Raw genomic sequence first — 20,116 nt, forward strand, 5'->3', positions numbered from 1 at the left:
CAGTTGCTTTTAAGGTATCTGCTTTAGTTTCTCTGCGTTAAGGGCAACAAATGCTAGCTAATTTTTTAGGTGTCTTGCCTATCCTCACCCCTCCCTTGTGTGCTCTCACTTTTATCATGTGCTCATGGTCCAATCCCCTTGTTGTGTTTGCCCTTGATCTAATGTCTACATATGAGGGAGAACATACGATTTTTGGTCTTTTGGGCCAGGCTAACCTCACTCAGAATGATGTTCTCCAATTCCATCCATTTACCAGCAAATGAAAACATTTCATTCTTCTTCACGGCTGCATAAAATTCCATTGTGTATAGATACCACATTTTCTTAATCCATTCGTCAGTGCTGGGGCATCTTGGCTGTTTCCATAACTTGGCTATTGTGAATAGTGCTGCAATAAACATGGGTGTGCAGAAGCCTCTGGAGTAACCTGTGTCACAGTCTTTTGGGTATATTCCCAAGAGTGGTATTGCTGGATCAAATGGTAGATCAATGTTTAGCTTTTTAAGTAGCCTCCAAATTTTTTTCCAGAGTGGTTGTACGAGTTTACATTCCCACCAGCAGTGTAAGAGGGTTCCTTTTTCCCCTTATCCTTGCCAACACCTGTTGTTGGTGGTGTTGCTGATGATGGCTATTCTAACAGGGGTGAGGTGGAATCTTAGTGTGGTTTTAATTTGCATTTCCTTTATTGCTAGAGATGGTGAGCATTTTTTCATGTGTTTTTTGGCCATTTGAATTTCTTCTTTTGAGAAAGTTCTATTTAGTTCACTTGCCCATTTCTTTATTGGTTCATTAGTTTTGGGAGAATTTAGTTTTTTAAGTTCCCTATATATTCTGGTTATCAGTCCTTTGATGTGTAGCTGACAAATATTTTCTGCCACTCTATGGGTGTTCTTTTCAGTTCAGAGATCATTTCTTTTGTTGAACAGAAGCTTTTTAGCTTTATGAGGTCCCATTTATCTAGCTATCTCTTAGTTGCTGTGCTGCTGGGGTTTCGTCGAGAAAGTTCTTACCTATATCTACTAATTCCAGAATATTTCCTACTCTTTCCTGTATCAACTTTAGACTTTGTGGTCTGATATTAAGATCCTTGATTCATTTTGAGTTAATATTGGTATAGGGTGATATACATGGATCTAGTTTCAGTTTTTTGCAGACTGCTAACCAGTTTTCCTAGCAATTTTTGTTGAAGAGGCTGCTATTTCTCCATCATATATTTTTAGCTCCTTTGTCAAAGACAATTTGGTTATAGTTGTGTGGCTTCATATCCGGGTCCTCTATTCTGTTCCACTGGTCTTCATGTCTGTTTTTGTGCCAGTACCATGCTGTTTTTATCGTTATTGCTTTGTAATATAGTTTGAAGTCAGGTACCGAGATACCTCCAGCATTGTTCTTTTGACTGAGTATTGCCTTGGCTATTTGTGGCCTCTGTGTTTCCATATAAATTTCATGGTAGATTTTTCAGTCTCTTTAATGAATGTCATTGGAATGTTGATGGGAATTGCATTAAACTTGTAGATTACTTTTGGGAGTATCGACATTTTTACTATGTTGATTCTACCAATCCATGAGCATGGGAGATCTCTCCACTTTCTTCCTCAATCTCTTTCTTCAAAAGTGTATAGTTTTCCTTGTAGAGGTCTTTCACATCTTTTGTTAGGTTTACACCTAGGTATTTGATTTTGTTTGAGGCTATTGTAAATGGAATTGTTTTCATACATTCTTTTTCAGTTTGCTCATTGTTAGTGTATAAAAATGCTAATGATTTTTCTATGTTGATTTTATATTCTGCTACCTTGCTATAGCTATTGATGATGTCTAGAAGCTTCTGAGTAGAGTTTTTTGGGTCTTTAAGGTATAGGATCATGTCATCTGCCAATGGGGATATTTTGACAGTTTCTTTACCTATTTGAATTCTTTTTATTCCTTCTTCTTGCCTAATTGCTCTGGCTAGGAATTCCAGTACTATGTTGAATAGGAGTGGAGATAGTGGGCATCCTTGTCTGGTTCCTGATTTTAGAGGGAATGGTTTCAGTTTTTCTCTGTTAAGTATAATGCTGGCTGTAGGTTTGTCGTATATAGCTTTTATATTGTTGAGGTACTTTCCTTCTAATCCTAGTTTTTTTATTGATTTTTGTATGTTGAACCACCCCTGCATTCCTGAGGAAAGTCTTATGCTAAAAAGAAACCATATTGCTTTATTCTTTGGATATGTAACAAATTTTTTCTTTTTTTTTTTTAAGTTGGGATCAAGCCCAGGGCCTTACCTGTGCTAATCAAGCACACTAAAACTCAGCTACACCTGCAACAAATTAATTTCTTTTTAAAAAATTCCTTACATATAGTAAGCTAAGGACTTGAAGAATATATTCAGTACTCCAGAATCCTACTGTCTTGTATTGTAGTAATGAAACTGGTACATGACTTTGTGCTTAAATAGTTATTGTCAGTCATATGCCATTATTTGTACCCGGCAAAAAATAAACATGGCATAAAACTTATCAAAGTTCACTTTAGATTAATAATACATTTCTAGTTTTGTGCAATTCCATTATATTTGTATGATTTTTTTTTAAAATGAAATCACTATGGATATAACATTAAATAACTCACTGAAGATCACAAACACAGCAAGTAATGGAACAAAGTCTCTGGCATTTGGGCCTTATATATTTCCCTGTAATACTCATCTCAAGAATGAGAGATACTAACATTTAAATATCTGTCCATGTTGTTTATGGGTCAACCATAAAAATGCAAGAATTTCAAACAAATTGTGTCTGAATAATGTCAGCAGGATGAGAATATTGGAAAAGAGGTCTTTAACCCATAAGGATGAGTCTATTTGACATCTGAGAATACCCAGTTACATATTGAAATATGATATGAGTACCTTTATTCTTTCCAACAATTACTTCCCAGAGTTTCCCAGACAACATGACCAAAATTCATATAGTGTCCTTTAGAACATTTTCAAATAATATCTTTTAAAAGAAATAGTTTTGAGTGAGTGGTTAATATATTCTGTCTTCCCAATGCCAATATAAAATTTTGAAATTAGTCCATTGAATTTTTTTTTGTTTATGTGTTGGTAAGACTAAAAGGTTGAGTTTTTCACTAAACTGGCTGATTTTTTGAAAAACAAAATTAATTGGATTCTCTAGTTGTTTCTATGGCAGTCAATGATAATTTATATGAAATAAAGAATTCAAGGAAATATATTGCAATATAAGACTCTATTTTCAGTGGGCTTGTCAGAGGACTTCTTGAAGGATGTGAAATTTGACTGAAGATTTGAATGAAGCCAAAGAAAAGATTTGTGGAAAGATTCCAGGAAGAGAAAAAGTCCATTGTTAAGGTTTGTGTTAGGAGAATGCTTGGCTGAAGACAGAAATAGCCAGAGGCCAGAGAGGCTAGAATTAGTGACTCAGAGTGACAGCATAGGAACTATTGATGGAGAGCCAAATAATTATAGAGCTTTGTAAATTTAGGGTGAGGAATGAGTCACATTTTGTGTCTTAAAAGGATTACTGTAACTGTTCTATGTATAAAATACTGGAGTAGAAGCAGGGAACCATTCAGGGCGTTATGACCGCGTTCTAGGAGAATAAGTTGATGACTCAGAGAAGGTGATAACAGAGGAGAAAACAAGAAGGGTAGGATTTACATTTTGTTCTAACAGAATTTGTTGAAAGATGATATGGAATGTGATATAAAGCGAGACACCAAGAAGATGTATATAAATGATGGTGCTATTTATTGAAATGAGGAAGAAATGTTGGGAATGAGTTGGTTTGAGAAGCTTATTCAGACGAAGGCCTTTGCACATGTTCCTTTGAAGCTCATGGAAGAAGTTGAACCTGAAGTGAAATTTTAATGTTCTTAGCATAATGATCATGGCAAAGCAATAATATCACTTAAGGAAGTAATGTAGTAAGGACAAGGTATGAGAAATAAGTTTTTAGGACAGTCAGGATGCAGAAGGTGAGGAAGGAAAGACATCCATCGTAGGAGATGGAGGATGATCGGATATGAGAAACACTATAGAAGTATGGGATATAGAAACCAAAAGACCAGTTGGGTCATTTAAAGAAGGAAGTAATTGAGTGTTTCTGATGTTCCAAAGGAGTCAAATAAGATTAAGACTGAAAATGAAACATTGGGAGAAGTAATTGGAGGTCATTGATTAATTTGATGAGAGGTGTCAAAACTCTTGACATCTCTTGATGTCAAGCTGGAACAAAATAATGATTGGATTGAGTTCTAGACAGAACCACTGAGTGTGAAAGTAGAATTAGGAGTAGACAACTGAAGTATTTTTCAAAAGGTATCAGAAAAACAAGGTAGTAGCCCTAAGGAGAAAAAATAAGATAGAAAAAGCAATAGCACATTTGTATGCTGATAGAAAAATCTAGGAAGGAGAAAAGTTACTAAAGCAGAGTCAGGATACTTGAAGAAGCAAAGTCCTTGGGCAGATGAAAGGAAATAGAAACAAAAATATAAGTGGTGGCAATAGCTTGGTAGATATAGATGTGTTTCGTTTATTGTAAAGATGGTATATTATATGAAGTTTGAGAAGCTATCTCTTGGATCTGATGAGGTGAATCTTATCTCAGATCAGGAATTCTGCCTAGATGGATCTCCAATAGATTCCTTCTCCTGCTCAGATTGAGCTTAATGCCCATATGGGATTGAGCCTTCAAATGAAGGACAAAGATAGCAGCAGATAAATGGAAAGGAGGCAAGAGTGAAAAGAGAGTTTTGAGGGAGCTTATGGATTTAATAAGAATTCAAAACTTTCTATTTAAAGTATAAAATTGAATGGTCACTGTAAAGTTAGCAGAAAAAGTCTAATGTTTTAGGACAAAAATTGAATTATGGTGTTTGGTCAGTAAATTTGGTGCTATGTTTTTAATTCAACTGAGATTTTTACAAGGAAGAAAAGAAAATAAAATCACGGCCTTTTTTTCCTGACAATTGGAGTCATTTACATCCATTCACAAAGATGACAGCTTTTGGTTGAACTATCTTGAGACACAAAGTGACCATGTGGGTCCTTAGATAGAGGTCACCAAGCAACAAAGGGTACAGTATCTTTAAATATAGTTTTATTATCAATAAGAAATGCCCATAATTTGCCTTTGTTTAAAATCAATGCTCCATAAAAGTAGAGGGCTTGCCAGTGAATTATAATTAAAAAAGGAGATGGTATGAGGAGTTGTACATAAACTTTGTTCCTTATAGTCAAGCTCAAAGCAATGGCACTTTTTTATTAAATGGGTAATTAACACATTCATTATGAAAAGCTCTCAAATATCAAGTACCTTAAATGAATGTTGTATAGATGTTAGAGCTTACTAAATTTATTTTCAAATCCTTTGGGAGCTACTAAGAGTATGGATACTTTACACTTCTGATTCCAGAGTAAGCCTGATGCTCTAGATACCCAAAGAAGACTGATGTGATTCTAGACGTGGAGCCACACTGGCCAACCATACAAGATGTCAGACTCTGCCTCTGTTCATAGTCTTAGGTATTGAGGTCTCATTGATGCTAGTCACACCAGTCCCTCAAAGGTGATGATGGTCTCATATAACATTCTGTGCTTTGTCAATAAATGTAGTGTTGAATGATGAGTTGCTTACAAGAATTTGGTGATAAATTTTAACTCAGTATTTTTATAACCTTGTAGATCAACATCATGAAATTGCTTCACATATTGCAAATTTCTTCTAAGAGAAGTTTTTCAAACTATTCTATGACAAGTAATAAAAATTAAATTAAAATAAACTCTCTTTTCCCCATATATATTCTATCAACTTTTTCCTACATAATTTGCTGTGTAGAATGCCTAATTCCTAAGTTGTTGGCCTTGAACTCAAATCTTACTAACATTAAGGCTACTTTTAGTTGAATATTTTACTGTAATTTTTCCACTGGCATAGTTTTATGGCAAATTAATGCTGACTATTTTCCAAAAGAAGAACAAATATTACTCTATTTCACAGAAGTATTGAGCACATACAGAGTCAAGTTAAGAAACAAATGCTGACAGAGTAGATATTAAATGTCTCCATCATAAAAGTGATATCTGTGTGAGGTTGTGAATATTTTAGTTAACTAGTTTTAACCATATATATACTTTATAATACCAACACATATGTACTTTAAAATACCATATCACCAACAATAAATACATAGAATTCTGTTGAATTAAAATGAATAAATGAATGAATAGATTTTAGAAAAAGAAAGAATTCTGACATAGTAGCTATAAATGATAGTCACAGTTTAAATGGTAAAGAACCATGTTTAAAATTTATTTCAATTATATTTTAGTGTATGCTATAGTTTGTATCTCCAATGTTTCCAAAAGGCCCAGGTATCAAAAACTTTATCCCCAGGTTAGTGCTGTTGGGAGACAGTGGAAACTGCACAAAGGTGGAGTGGAAGTACACCAGTGATTGGATGGGATAGTGGGACCCTACCCTTCCTTTTCCTTCTTAACTTCCTGCTAACGATGTGAACAGGCTGTTTCATTACTTGCTCCTCACCATGATGTGCTGTCATATACACAAAGCAACTGAACCAATTGATCACAGACTAAAACTTCAAAACAGTGAGAAAAAATAAGCCTTTCTTCCTTATAACTTGGTTATCTCAGGTATTTTATTAACATAATGGAAAACTGACTAATATAGTGTAGTCATCATTTAAAAGAAATCTTAAGTTGAATTGGTTATTTTGCAAAGTATACACACACACGTGTGTACATACAACACTTTTTAGATGCATGGGAGTCTGTTAGTGGACAGTTCTTATTAGTTTAGAATGGATATTTAAATTAGAAGATGAACTTAGGTAATGGTCTCAACTGTTTCTGGTACCATTTGGTGCACTGCATATTCTTTCTGTTCTATTTTAAAAGTTAGTGTGAATTGCTGAGTATTCAGAAGCACAATACACCAACACCCAACTAATTGTTGATATATGTTTTTAGATTTGAAGTATTACTTAGTTTTGAAGGAAGACATTTTTCCTCCTGTTCACACATCACCACAGTAAATAAATAAAACGAAGAAGGTTTCTTTAGAAAGGTTTGGAAAATTTACTGTTTGGTGAGGTAATTGTCAGTTAAGAACCTGCTCCCAGTCACCTTTCTCCAGCTAGGCCCCACCAACTAAAGTTTACAGCACCTCCCAAAATAGCACGACCAAGCCATCAACCTATGAGCCATTGGTATGCATTTCATCTCAGGGTGTATATTCAAAGGATACAAAATCTGTATATTGAAGCAATATCTGTATTCCTATTTATTGCAACATTATTTACAATAGTCAAATTATAAAATCAACCCTAAGCATCCATCGGTGAATGAATGGATAAAGAAAAAGTGGTATTCCACCTTAAAAAGGAGGGAAATGTCTGTAATTTGTTAACAATATGGATGAATCTGGAGGATATTATGTTAAGCGAAATAAGCCAAACACAAAAATACAAATATTGTCAGTTCCCATTTGTAATTAGAATCTAAAACAATTGAATTCAGGAAAGCCGACAGCAGAATGATGCTTATCAAAGGCTGGGGATGAGGGATGGAGAGACGTTTGATAAAAGTATAACATTTCCAGTAGACAGGAAAAATAAGCATCTGAAGAAAACTAAGTTCTTCCAGATGTCACCATGCCATTGTGAAAGTTGCTGGAATTTTGAGTTTGGAAAGGGTTTTCTAAACTCAGTGAGGTGTGATACTTCCTTGTCCCATTAAGCACAAGCCAATCAATGGGCTTTCAGAATATTTGAGGTACCTTTAACAGTGGCAACACATCCTTGTATAAACTCAGGAGGGCGGATTTCCTCATCCCTTGCCACTATCCAGCCTCTCTATAATATTCTAGTTTTTTTGTAATCTTTTCCTTGAGACACTATATCTTCTCTTTAAAAAATGCATTCCTTAAAACAAACCTTAAAAAATACACCCTTAGCACATGCCTTAAAAGTAAGCTATTATGCTAGGAATCTCTTATATAGCTATCCTTATCTCAACTAGCAAAAACACTATGTCTTTCTTCTTATTGCTTATGTCTACTCTTCAACAAAACTGGAGGAAAGGGCAGAACAGGTTCTGCCTGGAAGCGAGGGGGGTGGAGGAGAGAGAGTTGGGCAGGAGGCAGGGGGAAGGAATGGCTCAAACAACGTATACACGTATGAATAAATGATTTAAAAACAAAAAACTAAGCTATTATTTTTTAAGCTAAAATAAAGTTTTGCAGAACACAGCAACCAAGAAAAGAAAAGAAAAACAGGATCATGAAAGGCTTTATGATTGTAGGAATGGGAGACATGCATGAAGATAGAAATTTTATCGAAGAAGTCTGTCGTAGAAATATATTCAACACTTTCACTTTGGAGAGAGCTTATTGGATGTTAAGGTCATTTCAGAAGTAATTTACTTCTAAATGCACAGAAACAGGAAAAACTGAATAGTTCTGCTACTATAGTTAAAGCACACTAAGAATTTATAATTTTATGGCAAAATATTGAAAAACCTGAGTGCAAATATCTTTGCATCAGAAGGATACATTGTCAGTTGAATTATTTTCCAGGAATGAAGATCACACATCTATTCTTAAAAAGTCCTTTAAATATAAACTTAATGTCATGCATAAGTTTATACTTAGTTTATTTAGTGCTGACAAATCAAATAAATTTATAAACATCATTGACAGCATTTACCAATTTCATAAATGCTGCCACTTTAAACACTATAAGTTAATTAATGCTTTTAGAAAAAACCAACATGCATTAATTTCTTTGGTTGCAAATAGAAATGGGGGAACAATATAGTGTTGCTGAAATTTTTGTTATTCCTTCTTTCTTGTTCAACATACTTCGACATTATGATGATGTGGACTTCTTGTGAATAGAATAATAAGTATTTTTGTGTATATAAGACATTAATGGAGTTTATGTAGGTCTTGTGTATTTATTCCAATTTCTGAAAATTATCAGGTCCCAATATGCCTGTCTGCCAGCAAGTCCCTATCCAAGTTATCAGGCTGTGTGAAGCCCTGTCCAGGGTGCTGAACTCAGGCTTCTGGATGTAGATCTGCAGTGTAAAGGTGAATCCAGCAAAGCACTCTTTACTGCTGAGTGCTTATGTGATCACAGTAATTTTGACTGCTTATCCAAGCAACTGCTATCAATTTCTTATAGATGGCTGGAAAATTGAAATGTATTAGTTAATTCAAGAATTTTTTATTTTTATTATTTATATTAGCATATAATAGTTGTATGTGGGGGATGTATTGTGAAACTTATATATGCTTACAATATAACTTTTAAAATTTTTTTTCTTTTTTCTTTTATTCATATGTGCATACAATGTTTGGGTCATTTCTCCCCCCTACCCCTTACACCCTCCCTTATCCTGCTGCTCCCACCCTCTCCCCCACTACCCCCTCACTACCAGGCAGAAACTATTTTGCCCTTATCTCTAATTTTGTTGTAGAGAGAATATAAACAATAATAGGAAGGACCAAGGGTTTTTGCTAGTTGAGATAAGGTTAGCTATACAGGGAGTTGACTTGCATTTCTTTCCTGTACATATGTGTTACCTTCTAAATTAATTCTTCTTGAACTAACCTTTTCTCTAGTTCCTGGTCCCCATCTCCTATTGGCCTCTGTTGCTTTAAAGTATCTGCATTAGTTTCTCTGCAATGAGAGCAACAAATATTATCTAGATTTTTGGGTGTCTTTCCTATTCTCATATCTCCCTTGTGTGCTCTTGCTTTATCATGTGATCAAAGTCCAGTCCCCTTGGTAGGTTTACCCTTTACCTAATATCTGCATATGAGGGAGAACATACAATTTTTGGTCTTTTGGGCCAGGCTAACCTCACTCAGAATGATGTTCTGCAGTTCCATCCATTTACTTCCAAATGATAAGATTTCATTCTTCTTCGTGGCTCCATAAAATTCCATTGGGTGTAAATACCACATTTTCTTAATCCATTCATCAGTAGTGGGGCATCTTGGCTGTTTCCATATCTTGGCTATTGTGAATAGTGCTGCAATAAACATGGGTGTGCAGGTGCCTCTGGAGTAACCTGTGTCACATTCTTTTGGGTATACCTCCAAGAGTGGTACTGCTGGATTATATGGTAGATCTATGTTTACATTTTTAAGAAGCCTCCAAATTTTTTTCCAGAGTGGTTGTACTAATTTGCATCCCCACCAGCAGTGCAAAAGGGTTCCTTTTTCCCCACATCCTCACCAATACCTGTTGTTAGTGGTGTTGCTAATGATGGCTATTCTAACAGGGATGAGGTGGAATTTTAGTGTGGTTTTAATTTGCATTTCCTTTACGGCTAGAGATGGTGAGCATTTTTTCATGTGTTTTTTGGTCATTTGAATTTCTTCTTTTGAGAAAGTTCTGTTTAGTTCATTTGTCCATTTCTTTATTCATTCATTAGTTTTGGGAGAGTTTAGTTTTTTGAGTTCCCTGTATATTCTGGTTATCAGTCTTTTGTCTGATGTGTAGCTGGCAAATATTTTTTCCTGCTGTGTGGGTGGTCTCTTCAGTTTAGAGACCATTTCTTTTGTTGAGCAGAAGCTTTTTAGTTTTATGAAGTCCCATTTACCTATGCTATCTCTTAGTTGCTGTGCTGCTGGGGTTTCGTTGAGAAAGCCCTTGTCTATACCTATTAGTTCCAAAGTATTTCCTAGTCTTTCCTGTACCAACCTTAGAGTTTGGGGTCTTATATTAAGGTCCTTGATCCATTTTGAGTTAATATTGGTATATTGTGATAAACATGGATCTAGTTTCAGTTTTTTGCAGACTGCTAACCAGTTTTCCCAGCAGTTTTTGTTGAAGAGGATGTCTTTTCTCCATTGTATATTTTTAGCACCTTTGTCAAAGGTAAGTTGGTTATAGTTGTGTGGCTTCATATTTGGGTCCTCTATTCTATTCCACTGGTCTTCATGTCTACTTTTGTGCCAGTACCATGTTGTTTTTATTGCTATTGCTTTGTAATATAGTTTGAAGTCGGATATTGTGATACCTCTAGCATTGTTCTTTTTACTGAGTCTTGCCTTGGCTATTCGTGGCCTCTTGTGTTTCCACGTAAATTTAATGGTAGATTTTTCAATTTCTTTGATGAATGTCAGTGTTGTCTAGCTTATAATGGTAGCGATGGTGATATCTAGAATGGAAGGGTGAGAGGAGAGGGAAAGCAAAGAAGGTAAAGAAAAAGGAAAAACAAAACAAAACAAAACAAACAACAACAAAAACAGAGCCAAAGATATAAACAGAGAGAGATAGTGTACTAATCAATGGTAAGTTAAATGGGCATTAGAGAGACAGAGAGAGGATAATAAAAAAAATTTTTTTTTAAATCCCTAAGTTCAAATGGGTTAAAGTTTCAGTCTTAGTAATTTTGGTGTTAGTTCTTCAGCCTCCAGTCCTGGTGTTGGTGTCTGAGAAGTAGTGTTTGGCCAGTGGGCAGCCACCCCATGGTGATCAGGGACTCTCTGCTCACTTTCCACTCCATCCCCTCCTTCCCTTCATGATTACCATGGCAAGTCCTGCTGGCAGGCAATGGGTCCTGACCCATATTACCCCGAGCACCTCCCCACCAAACCTCGACCTATCCCGATGCCCCATAATACCTTAAGCTCTTGACTTCACCCAGGATATAAAAACTGGGCTGCCATTTCTCTGGCGCGACTTCTCCGGCCCTGCTCCGGCCCTCTCCGGCGCTCTCAATAAAGCCTGCTTAAAGCCTGCTTGCTTTATTATTTGGCTCCAATTTGGCCTTCCCATCAGCATCAACCTAACAAGTAGTTCTGCTATTGTCTCATCAAAGGGAAACAAAACAAAACAAACAAACAAACAAAAATCCCAAGTTCAAATGCAATACAGTTTCAGTTAGTCCTTCAGCATCCAGTCCTGGTTCTGTCCTTGTCTCATCAAAGGAAGAGAAAAAACAAAAAAAGAAAAAAAAAAAAGTCTGGAGACAGCTTTGTGACTGTCTATCTGAGGCTGCAGCTCACCTGCCGCCTACTGTCAGCCATCTGCTGCTGCAAGCTTTATTTATGCAGATCTCAGCAATGAGCTTAACACTCACCTGGCCCTGAAGGATTTGTTTTTTGAGAGTTCTCCTGGATGCATGCCCATTTTGTTTTCTCCAGTATACAGCCCTACCTGCCTGTTGCAATTGCAGCCTTTTTTTAGTTAGAGTTGGTGTGGGGATGTCCCCTCCCCCACTCTCCTGTGGAGCATGCCACACTTTAGCCGCCGTTGGAGGCCTTCCCCTCTCCAAGCACACTGGGGGAGGTAGTGCCACACCTGTGTTCTACAGCTGTTTATTTACAGTTCACATGGGGAGTGCCCCTCCCCCACTCTCTGGAGCTCGGGGTGCCCTGCCCTCTTTGCTATGTGTCTTTTTTTTTTTTTTTTTCAGCTGCTTGTTTATTATTCAGTTTGGTTTTTTTTCTCTTTTTTCCCTGGGTGGGGGGTCAGTCTGTCCAGGGGGCTATGCTGATCTGACCCAGGGTTGTCTGTGGGAATACTGCATGCCATTTAGCTCACCTGGTGGTCTTCTTCTCCCAAGCAGGTTAGGAGCTGGCATCTGGCAGTGGGGGAGCCCTCCTGGTTTCTCCATTTACCATGGAGTGGGAATGCTATGTGCAGGCTGGGAGCATGGAGGTGTTGGATTTTTTCCTCTTCTTGGTGGTTTTTCCTGTAAGGTGCATCTCCAGAGTCTCTCCAAGATTTTACTTTAGGAAGCATGCTTTCTGCTTCCTCCCTCTAGTCACCATCTTGGAATTTCCAGGCACATTTTTTTTTTTATTAAACAAAGGACCAGCAAGATAAGATGGGAATTCTGCACTGGGCCTTGAGTACTTGGGCTGGAACTGGGATATTTCTCCTCTTCTTAAAGTCACCCAGTCATGCATACTACACATAGGAGATATCCCCAGTGTTCAAGGATTGGACAAGAAATCATCAAGTGAGATCACAATATATCTTAATTAGATTCACCCCCTCCTTCATTCACTTTTTTTCCTCCCTCCTTCTTAGAACAATTTCAACAGGCTTCATTGTTCTATTTTCATACATGAATACAAAAATAATGCCATCTTTCAGCCTTACATGAATTTCTGAAGTCATAAAACAGAACTCATGTTAATAAAGATCAATATAGACTAGTCTATAAACTGGAATGATTGTTTATTAGCTTCTATATAGAAGTACCTATGAACATTTACCAAAAAGATAGTCTCCTTGTAGTGAGAAAATACTAATAACTAGCATTTAGTCTGTACCAGGCACTGTGAAAATGTTTCATATATATCAAGTAATGCAGTCATCACAATGAATCCCATAAAATCAGCTCTATTATTCTTATTTTATATGTGGGAAAATTGAAACACAGAGCCAGAAAATGAATTCAAACTTAGGCAAACTGGTTCTAGTAAGTGTGATTTTAATTATCACAACATACTGCCTTTACATGAGAAGTCAAATTATATACAGAAGCCACTTTGTAAGGACAGAGTAGAGAAAAATAATTATTGTGACTGAATTCTTAGTGGAAATTTTAATGGTTCATTGAGTATTTTTTCACATAATAAAAGTATTTCAGTCCCAGGAATCAGTTAGGGAAGGAATATGGGTCAGGGTATTACTTCCTTATTCCTAATTTTTTTGGGGGGATATTCACCAATAATAATTAATTCAGTTTTCTATTTAGTGAAGGCAGTATTCTACAGTGATTAAACAGGCTGAGAGTTTAGATTGCCTGGGTGCAGAACACTACCTGGGGCATTAGTAGTTGCATGACCTTTCCAAGTTGCCTTTCCTTTTCACTTCAGTTTCTTTATAACATAGGAAAACAATAATGCCTTCTGCACAAATTCATCTGCTGACTAAGAGACTTAATGCATGAAAACACTCGGAACAATGCCTGGCACTTAACCGATGTCAGTAAACATCACTTACCAGTATTGAAAGTTTTTATGGCATTAATTAGGTTACAATTAGATTTTTATAAACCTTATTATTTTTTCTTTTTTATTAGTGTATTTTGATTATATAAAGTAATGGATTAAATTTTGATATTTTTAGATGAGAAGTTTTGTATTTTCTTATCTTGTGGTGCTGGTACTTGTGCTCAGAACCTTGTGGATGTTAGGCAAACACTCTTCCCCTGAGCTATATCCCCAGCCCTCATTATGAAATTTTCATTCATGTGTATAGTATACTTTGATCATATTTACCCCCAGTTACCCTTTCTTTTCCTCACTCTATTGTTATTACAAAATGTTTTGTGGTCAAAGGATACTGTTTGCATATTTAATTTTATTTCTAATGCATTGATTTTATGTGTTAAATATAGAGGTTTGGCTGCTTTTCCATCTACCATATGCATCTTCTAAATTTAGTTTACAAGCTGAGTAAATAAGAAACAACATATATTATAAATGTAGACATCTAGATAAACAGTGTTTATCACTTTACAGTGAATTTACAGTATGTGATCTTGGTTACAAAAATCACCACTCATGTGTGACCAAATCAATTTAAAGTTGACAGAAGAATTGAGGCTTCATGGCACATGTGGTTAGTTAGTCAGTAGATAATGCATTAGTCACAAGATAATGCATATAAAGTACTTAAACTATAGCCTATTGGTTTTCAATAGAATATTTCTATTATGAATGATGAAAGAGAATTTGCTATGAAAAGATTATTAAATGTGGGTGGTTACCTTTCAGAAACAGGAAGATTACCTAAAGCAAAGATCCAGAGAGTGTGGCTTGTAAGTAAAATCTTAGTGCATGTGGGCGAACAATAGATGAATAAGCTGGAAAATTGGAAGAGGTCTAGACTTTATCTTTTGACTATAAAGATTATTTTAATATACATGATTAAAAATTTGATTGCCTGAGGAAACACGTAATGACAACGTCAGTATGAAGTCAGTCATGTTTTAAGTGAGCAGGCATTAATTGATTACAGAAACAGTTTTTAAAAATGATCGCATATGCATATATGAGACTTTGATTTTCCATGGAAAATGCTTGGATGTGTAGGGATTTGTAAAGCATTTGGAAAGTCTCTCAAGTTATAAACTACTGCTGGTGATGAAGGGGAACCATGAAGAGTTCACTCAGAAGAATTGTATCATCAGGTTTGCATCTGTGAAAGAAGTTTGTCCATGGTGGAAGAAAGTTTCATATTGAAGGTAGAGTGGGAGAAATGCTGTGGGCGTGGTCAGCCAGAGGCTATTTCAGTGGTTGGAATAGGGATGTGCATCATTCTGGGTTTTTATAGGAAACAGAGCACATATTAAAGGATATTTCGCTGACATCTGGATAGAGTTAAAGTAACTAACATGCTAGCACTACCAAGATTGGGAAGCCATTACTCCCCTTAAGACTTACTAACCTTTGGTTATCATGAAAACCTGGTCCAGGGCTGAAATAAGGGAAGAAAGTGCAATTCAGAAGTGAAGTCACATCCTTCAGAACCACAGTGAAATAGGAAAGAAATGCTTTCTTTATTCCCACCCTCCCTATCCTTCTGGTGCCTTCAAACCAAATTTAACCAGAAGCCAGAATGCAAGAAAAACTCTAAAGATGTCCACTGAGAAAGACAAAGGATACAGAATAAGTCTAGGGAGAAAACCTAGAGGAAATATCTTGCAGTGATATTTAGATTTCTTGTTAGAAAACTTTGGAATGGTGGAATTATTTGCCAAGAATGGATTACAACAGAGATAGCAGGAGGAAGAGGGCTGGAGTTGGAGTTAAAAGGAAGTCCGTAAGTTGCCAAAGGTTCATATTAAATGGCTAAAATTGCTATTTCATTAGACAGTAGTTGGGTTAATTTAGTCCCCAGAAGTTTCAACGTTAATGGTATCCCAAGACTGTAGTAATCACCTTGTTTGTAGAAAGGGACAACATACAGGTTCACAGTGGAATATACTAATTTTACAGCTAGTCATCACTTACTAGGGGAAAGAATATCTTTGCAGTGAAAATTACCCTCCCACCTGGATGAGGACATCTGCAAAGAAACTGCCATGCTGAGATATATAGCTTCAGGGCCTCAGGTTCCCTGGCAGCATCTCTAGAGATCTTGTTAATGTGACATCAGGAAACTTAGCTAGGAATTTATAACACTGTCTGTTCTGTTAGGCTCAGCAGTGTGTCGAAAGGTGCTATATTGGTCAGTTTCAAACAATTTTTTCCACTTCATTTGTTTTAAGTTGTTTTATTGACATCATGACCCTGGCCTTAAAAGCACTAGTTTTCCATTTTTTAATATATAAATTACTCTTTGTTGAATATTTTTGTGGGTAAGCATTTTCCTCTATATCTACAGTTATTTTCTATGGTAGGTCCCACAAAATCAAATCATCTATGGGAATTCTTAAAGCATTCCACATGCATTGCCAAAGCTTTCAAGAAAGCTTGAGCAAATGTATGTTTATACCCATAACATAAATCTCTTCTTTACCTCAAGAGAGTGTTACAAGTTGTAAAAACCTTTACTTGATACTTGAAAAATTGTATCTTAACTTTTTTAACTTGAATTTTAAATTTCAATTTTCACACCTTTTTGCCACTGGTGGTTTTGTGTGTGTGTGTGTGTGTGTGTGATTTCTTTATGCATTTTAAAATTACTTTCTGCTGAAGTCTTAGTACTTTTTACTGATTTGTATGACCTCCTCATATATTGAATATACCAACATATCTATTGCAAAAAAAACTATTAAACTTTAAAAAACTATATGTGGTATTTCTGATACTTAGAAATTTCATTTAATAATATATATTACTATTTATATTCATAATTCCTTTCATTGCTTATAGATAAATTTTTGACAGTGTGTTCTCATTTTCATTTAAAATTTATTTTTATGCTTAATATAAATCTTTCCAGACTATAAAATAAGGATAATAAGAGTATAAACCTTAGAAGATTATTGTGAGGTTTGAGTTAGTACATATGAAGTGCTTAGAGCAGGGCATAAAACATAGTAAATACACAATGAGTGAACTACTATTCTTCACACCACTTATCCAAAATTATAAGACCTAGAAATATCTAAACATTGAAAAGAATTGTTCACAGATCCTTTGGAAGAAAACATGACCTGCCCTGATATTAGGCTTGTTTTTTCACTTTTGCTTTAATCGTCATAAACTTTACAGTGACATTTTGCAGAAATGTTTGATTTTGTCATGGTGACCCATGTCCCAGCAGGAATATTATACAAAATACAGTATATATTCTATATTTTCATTTTTTTGAACTCAGTGCGTACACTTTGAACCACTCCACCCATCCTTTTTTGTGTTGGATACTTTTGAGATAGGGTCTGGTAAACTGTTTGCCTGGGCTGGCTTCGAACTGTGATCCTCCTGATCTCTGCCTCCTGAGTAGCTGGGATTACAGGCGTGAGCCACCAATGCCTGACTCTATATTTTCATTTTAAATGTCAATGCATAAAAAGTTTTGAAATGCGAATATCCCTGATCCATGATTTTGAGCTGCATTGGTTATTGACCAACTGCCAAATGCCAGGCATCATTAATATTGGTATTTTCAGGCTGCTATAACAGAATACCATAAATTAAATGGCTCATAGACAACAGAAACTTATTTATTGCCATTCTAGGGACTGGAAAACCCAAGATCAATGTGCCAGAAAATTTGGAGTCTGGTGAGGGCACACTTCTTGGTGCATAGATTTGTACCATCTTGCTGTGTCCTCACAGGGTGGAATAAACCTGAGCACTCTCAGGCCTACAAGGGCACTAATAATACTCATGAAGTCCCCACCCTTACAACCAAATCACCTTGCAGAAGTCCCATATTTTAATAATATCGTGTTTATGATTAAGTTCCAACATATGATCTTGAGGATTGGCAAACATCCAGACCATTGTTCTAGATGGTGTCCATATTCTGTTAAATTTTACTCAGATATTACAGTGATGCAAACATATATATTCGCTCATCTAACCAATATCTGCCAGGTCCCATTTAGGTGTTATACCATTACCATTAACAAATATTAAAAGATTAATTTTTCCTTCTTTATTTGCTATAGCATTATGCTTCTTTGTGACAATATCAATACTGCTTATTATAATTAATAAAAAATAACCTTGGACAAAAATAAAAGTATAGAAAGTACACCATATTTGCATATATATATTGATTTTAAAAACACTAAGATAAATTGAGGAAAACTAACTGTAGTATTTTATAGAAAATAAAAGTTTAGAGGGATTAAGAGATATTGATCAAGGTATAGAAATGGCAAAACCTGGATTAGAAACTTTTAGACCATTATTTACACTGCTCCATTTTTATGTGTGGAGGAATGGGAAAGATTCCCAGTAGGATAGATCTTCTATTTTCCCTCTTTCCTTCTCCCCCTCTTTCCTAGTCCCATAACCAGCTATAAAGACTGCCCACTATGCTTAGGATGCCCTATTTAGATCTGTTAGGACAATCATGCTACTTTTATGTTACATTTCCACTCTACTTTTCTTTCTTATAAAATCCTCTGAAATGAGAGCCAGGTAAGGCAAATACTGTTAACTTCCATTTCCAAATGAGAAAGGTAAGGTGTCTAGGTTAAAGGAATTACTTAAGACGTAAAAGACATCATTAAGAGAATTAAGTTCAGAAGCCAGGTTTTAACACCCTGGGCTTTTCTTATGTGATTCCCAGCTTAGTTTAGGAATTAGAGGACACCTGGAAAATCTGAAATGTCTGCTGTGGACTTTCTGGATTTTTTTTCTTATGATAGTTAAGAAAAAGGAATATGTGAGAAAGGAATATGTTAGAAAGAATTATGACTCTAAATCAGAAAATTATCTCCCTGTGATTTGATTCTGTGCTATCTTTAATTTCTTGTCCATGGCTGGGATCAATCAAGGCAATGAAAACAACTTGAGGAAGCATACATGACCATAAGATCTGGGTAGAACTACTGAAGGCAAATCTTTGCTGTTGCTATTCTAGGTATTAAGAAAAAATCTCAGTCTTAAAATGGAGTGACTGACACATGGTAAGATAACTCAGCATCTCTACTTACAACTTTTATTTTAGAGCAAAACTGTTCAAATACATTCCTTCATAGCGTGTAACTGCTGTACATAGAGCTTCTTTTTCCTTTCCACAAGTAATATGTCTGTTTTGAAGTAAAAATCTCTTTCTAAAGAGAGCCATTCTTCATGCTTCCCTCTATTTTTACATGAAAGCTATTCATAAATGACCACTTCCATGTCATGTAGTGCCACTGATCAGCACTACTGACCAAGCAGCAGGAAAATGAGCTGACAGCCATGGAAAAAAACCCATCCCATTACTAAGAATACTTAATAGCAGAAGAATGTTCTGGAACCAAAGTCAAAATAACATTAATATTTAGATCACAAGAATTCAATAAATTGGTTTCTACCTGTGAACATAACGAACAATCTTGCATATGTAAGAATTCCCATTATTAGTTTCGATCCTTTATGTTGTAAATGACAAATTAATGCAAAAACTAGATTAACAGCATGCTTTGAAAGAATGATTATCTATTACATGAGCCTTTTAACCTTTTTGCAAATCAATTTAAATAACCCTTGTTAACAGAGTTGTTGAACATCAACTATCAAAAAAATAAGATAAAAATGATTTTGAAAAACTCTATGCTTAATATACTGTTTAAAGAAGTTTGGTTTTACATCTGTGTGCAGGAGATATTATTTTCAATGATAAAACATATGGGAACTTCGGTATACAATATGTAAAATGATCACTGTTCCTTATTCATATTCATAGTAGGGAAGACAGCCCTCACTTGGACGGTGAAGTAATTTACCTTCACAGATCCACGGTAGATTAATTGTACAGTGAAGAGAGTTGATGAGGCAGTATTTGTCTCTATTTAAATGAATGGCTTATTATTATTTCTTTATCATTTCATTATTTTCCCATTTTTATTAGGATATATTTATTGTATGAGGGGATTTATTGTGACAACTCTGAATAGCCTTACATTGTACGTTGATTAGATTGCCCCCACTATTTTCCCATCCCC

The sequence above is a fragment of the Castor canadensis genome, chromosome 14 (assembly GCF_047511655.1).
Source record: "Castor canadensis chromosome 14, mCasCan1.hap1v2, whole genome shotgun sequence".
Classification (NCBI taxonomy): domain Eukaryota; kingdom Metazoa; phylum Chordata; class Mammalia; order Rodentia; family Castoridae; genus Castor; species Castor canadensis.